Genomic DNA, 5,325 nt, shown 5'->3' with positions numbered 1-5,325 from the left:
GGCTTCAGCCCCCACGCATACAATGCGGGGGTGTTCGCGAAAAAATGTGCCTGATCACTCTTTATCGAACGTCTTGGTCTGGCAAGGAGGTGATCGCACGTCGAACTAGGCAATCGGACTATATAGCTGTAACACTTTCGCTTGGCCGCGGGATTCTAATATTGGGGCTACTATGTAGCCCCTGGTACCATCGCGTGCATCCAAATACGGGCGTGTATGTACCTGGCCGGGAAATGGCCCTTCGTTAATGCGGAGGAATCCTAGAGATTCCGGTGAGTCGTCGAGTGGTTGACCAGTCTCTCGCTGTATCATGACGGTCAGTTTTCGGCTTTCTCTACTGAGGTGCTCATCCGGAATAACCAGGGCACAATCGCAGTAGTTCTCCTTTGGCCACCTTAGCCGATTATAACGGAACGTAAGGCGGCAAACCCAGGAGCCGGGCAATCCCAACATTTGACCAAAGACATGATTCGGAGCTGATGCATATAAGGCCAAACTCGTGACGCCGAACACTCCCGAAGGTATTCGGACTTTCTAACAGATGATGGGCTCAAGAATGCCCATTCATTATAAACCCTGTATGTCCAGGTGTGTGCATTAATCTGTTGTGGCGTAATGCCAAAAACGGAAGTATCCTCTATGGGTATGGAACCCGTGGGATAATGAAACAACAAGAGGCAATAGAAAAGGTTTACAAAGGGGCTTAATCTAAAGAGAAACCTGTTGGACGGGGCCCTGCTGCACGTCTGCGCCTTTGTCTCCGTTGTGTCGCATCCTGGAAGGGTATCGCGCGAACGTTGTCTGCGGAAAGAGGGGATCTCATAGAAGAGTGCAACGTAAGTGTGCGATGGATAGTAGAAAATGTAAAATGCTGGCCTGCCAATAAGGTTGAGCCGAGAGTGTAGGGCTTTATTATTAGCCCCTGGTGTCCACTATAGGATTACATATACAATGCCCTGGTTTAATGTGGGCTACCGGACTCGTCTAACCGTGTCCGTGGTCTTAACGACCTGGTATAATTTTGTTAGAGGTCGCTTATAGTCTAGCCGCTAGGGCCGTTGTGTATTCCTCTGCGCGCGAAAAGCGCTCTGTTGTTCCGCTAATGGTGATGACGCCGCGTGGACTGGGCATCTTGAGTGTAAGGTAGCCATAGTGCGGCAATGCGTTGAAGCGGGCGAAGGCCGTTCTTCCCAGCAATGCTTGATAGCTGCTTTGGAAGGGTGCGATGATGAAGACTAGTTCTTCGCTTCTGGAGTTACCTGGAGAGCCGAATGTTACCTCCAGTATGACGGAGCCCTTGCTGTAGGCTTCAACGCCTGGTATCACCCCTTCAAAGGTGGTGTGAATATTGCTAATTCTGGATGAGTCTATCCCCATCCTGCGGACAGTGTCCTCATGTATTAAATTGAGACTGCTGCCACCGTCCATGAGGACGTGAGTGAGATGGTACCCGTCGATTATTGGGTCAAGCACCGAGGCATTTGATCCTTCGCGCCGAATACTAGTTTGGCCGTCCAGGTGATCGAAGGTAATCGAACAAGACATCCAGTAGTTAGGTGTGGGTATGATGGGCTCTGTATCGCGTGCGTCTTTATGGGCGCATTCGTGCCTTCCCAAGGATGTGCGAGTCGCGTGGATCATGTTCACTGTTTTAACCTCTGGCGGGAATGTTTTCTATCCCCCAATGTTCGGTTGGCAAGGTTCATCCTCGTCTTCACTTGGTGTTTCCCTTCCCTTGTGTTCGGCGTTTAGTTTACCGGCCTGCTTGAAGACCCAGCACTCTCTGTGCGTGTGGTTCGCAGGTTTGTCGGGTGTGCCATGAATTTGGCATAGTCTGTCCAGAACTCTGTTCAAACCGGACGGTCCCTCTTTTACTGCCTTTAGGTTGCTTATTTTGCTGGTTAGGTCGAGAGCCTCGAAATCCGGCAATAACCGTTGTGTTGTCCGGGCTCTCTTCCTTGTTTTGGCGTTTGTTTTTATTACGCCGTGGCTTCCCGTTGCCATCCCTTGCTTCGGATGTGCTGGGGTCGCTGGTGCCTTTGCGGGCGAGCCAGCTATCTTCTCCCGCACAAAAGCGGGTCATAAGGCTTGTTAGGGCTGCCATTGTCCTTGGCTTTTCTTGGCCGAGGTGTCTAGCGAGCCACTCGTCCCGGATGCTGTGCTTGAATGCCGCTAAGGCTTCGGCATCCGGGCAGTCAACGATTTGATTCTTCTTAGTGAGGAATCTGTTCCAAAGCTTGCGGGCGGACTCTCCGGGTTGTTGGATTATGTGACTTAAATCGTCAGCATCCGGAGGCCGGACATAAGTCCCTTGAAAATTGGCCCTGAAAGCGTCCTCCAATTCCTCCCAGCTCCCGATTGACTTTTCGGGTAGGCTTTTCAACCAATGCCGAGCTGGTCCCTTCAGTTTGAGAGGAAGGTATTTGATGGCATGGAGGTCATCTCCACGAGCCATGTGTATGTGGAGGATAAAGTCCTCGATCCAGACCCCTGGGTCTGTCGTTCCGTCGTATGCCTCTATGTTTACAGGTTTAAAGCCCTGTGGGAATTCATGGTCCAGTACTTCATCAGTAAAGCGCAGGGGGTGAGTAGCCCCTCTGTATCTGGACGCGCTGTGGCATGCCGTCGGCTGTTGTTGTGTTCGCTGTTTGTTCTAAACTGGTGTTTGGTTGTCATAATTGTTTTGACGACCATAGTCCTTCGCTGGGGTGTCTCTTTTAGATCCGTAGATGGACCTAGTTGCGCCAGCTTTCCTCTCCAGGTGCTCACGTAAATCGTGGGCATCTTTGGCAGCTGATTTGTTGCGATTATGAAGTGGTACTCCTGGTCTCCTGGTCATGTTGTTCTTCGGTGGAAGAGCCTCGTCGTCGAATTCTGGCAGTAGCTTGTGTTTTGGGTAGCTCTTTGTATGGCGATCGTCGCCGTATCTTTCTTCGGTGTCTAGCACTTTGTTCCATCTGCGATTGAGCGTTTCCTGTGCGGTTTTAAGCCGTTGCTTCTGCTTCTTCGGACATCTCGCTGTGGCCATAAGCTTTCTGTGCAGGTTCTTTCATTCCACGCGTTCTTCCGGAACGATGAATGCGTCGTCGTCTGGACTGTCTTCTTGTCCTGGGCCGGATTGGTGAACTCGTCCTTCTGGATTGTTTTCTTCAGGCGTATGACCTGGACTATGTTCGGCGTGACCTGGTTCATCCTACTCCATCGCTGGTTCTGTTTGGTCGTTATTGCTTTCATGGTTGACCAGAGTATCCATTCTTCTGGCGCTCTTGCTGATATTGTTACTGTTGCCGGATTTGGAACAGCGTCTGCGCCGTCGCTTTGGTTTTTGCCCAGGGGTGTTATCTTCCGGATTGTCACCGTCGCCTTCCTTGGGCGTATCCACCATGTATATGTCGTGTGGCGAGGCGTGAATCCGGCACCTCATAGATTCTAAGTCTTCTCCTGCATCGTCGTCCATACCGTCGATGCCTTCGGAGTCGAAGTCCAGCACGTTGGTTAAATCATCAACCGTGGCTATGGGTGGGCAACGAATGTCTTCATCGCCTGCTTCCCACTCGAGCCGGATATAATTCTGCCCGAGATTCTCTGTCAAAGAGAGGGTTTTGAATGAGTTTAGTATGTCGCCGAAGGGCGAGTGCTGAAAGATGTCCGCCGCGGCGAAATCCATCACCAGAGCCCAACCGAGATCGGCGGGCCCGGGGACGCACGGACTGGAGCCTACAACCGGACACGAGTCCAGGGGCCCGGGGTCACCGGTTTCCTCAAAAGTGAAGCATGTGTTCGGCTCCATCGCCGATGAGGGTACGGCCTGTGGGGCGGGGTCCAGCCCTCCGTCTTTAGGCAACGCAACCTGTCCCGGATTTAGGTCCGGGGCTTCTGCCGGGATGATATCCCAAGCAACATCTGACAGCAGGTCTAAGCCGTGCTCATCATGACTGTTCGGCGCTTCTGGCGTTGGCCCGAATCCGCCGAAGATCAAGTCTCCTCGGGTATCCGCCGTGTGGTTCAGGTTTCCGAACCCGATTTGAGGGCCAGGGGCATAGCTATCGATCTGCTCCAAGTGGTCAAGCGAATTGTCCCGCAGCGCGAAGCCGCCAAACACGAAGGTCTGTCCGGGGAGGAAAGTCTCACCCTGGGCAGCGTCGTTAATGACGATCGAAGGAGCCATCGAGCCTGACGGCGACGTCACAGAGGAACTCTCAATGAAAGCACCAATGTCGGTGTCAAAACCGGCAGATCTCGGGTAGGGGGTCTCGATCTGTGCGTCAAGGCTGATGGTAACAAGAAGTAAGGGACACAGATGTTTACCAGGTTCGGGCCCTCTCGATGGAGGTAAAACCCTACTTCCTGCTTGATTAATATTGATGATATGGGTAGTACAAGAGTAGATCTACCATGAGATCGTAGAGGCTAAACCCTAGGAGCTAGCCTATGATGGTATGAATGTAATCGTGATCGGCCTTCTAAGGACCAACCTCTCCGGTTTATATAGACACCGGAGAGGGCTAGGATTTACATGGAGTCGGTTACAAAGAAGGAAATATAATATCCGGATCGCCAGGCTTGCCTTCCACGCCAAGGAAAGTCCCATCCGGACACGGGCCGAAGTCTTGAGTATTGTATCTTCACGCTTCAATAGTTCGGACGTTGTACGCAGTCCAGCTGTCCGGATACCCCCTAATCCAGGACTCCCTCACCCCCCCCCCCACACACTAATGATTTGTATTTTCCCCTAGTGATTTTTGGCTAGCTCTGCCACTGCCTCCTTGCAACACGAGCTAAGGAGGGAGCCCATCATGTAACCCCTAAACGCAGCCTGCAGCCCCTTTTGCACTGCTAAGCCACGCCACAGCCGCCCCACCGCCGTGGAGGAGACAGATGCAACATAAACGTAGCATTGTTGTTTGGCTACACAGAGGGCTTCCATTTATCGAGGAAGTCTTGTTGTATTCTGAGATATAACACCTTTGACCTATGCAAAGAAAATATTTTAGCAGTTTTATCCTTGAAGTTGCCTACAAGCACCTTCATGCAATTTTACGAGAATAACCTGCGGAAATGTAGACTAGACAAAATTAAAGAAATAGGGGGTGTTTGTTTCAAGGGACTTATTGGTTTAGGGACTTAAAAAAGTCCCTATAAGTCCCACCTAAACCAAACACAAGGGACTTATTGGGACTTATTGTGGTGATTTGGGACTTATCAAATAAGACTCTCAGGGAGGAGCTTATTGGGACTTATTCGCTCCAGGCTCGTTCCCTGCACGCCCCGTCGCCGCCCCGCCTCTCGCCCCGTCGCCGCCTCGCCTCGGTTCGCTGCTCCGTC

This window comes from Triticum aestivum, chromosome 3B (genome assembly GCF_018294505.1).
Source record: "Triticum aestivum cultivar Chinese Spring chromosome 3B, IWGSC CS RefSeq v2.1, whole genome shotgun sequence".
NCBI classification, from domain to species: domain Eukaryota; kingdom Viridiplantae; phylum Streptophyta; class Magnoliopsida; order Poales; family Poaceae; genus Triticum; species Triticum aestivum.
The sequence above is the reverse complement of the archived record's forward strand: the minus strand, read 5'-3'. Positions refer to the sequence as shown.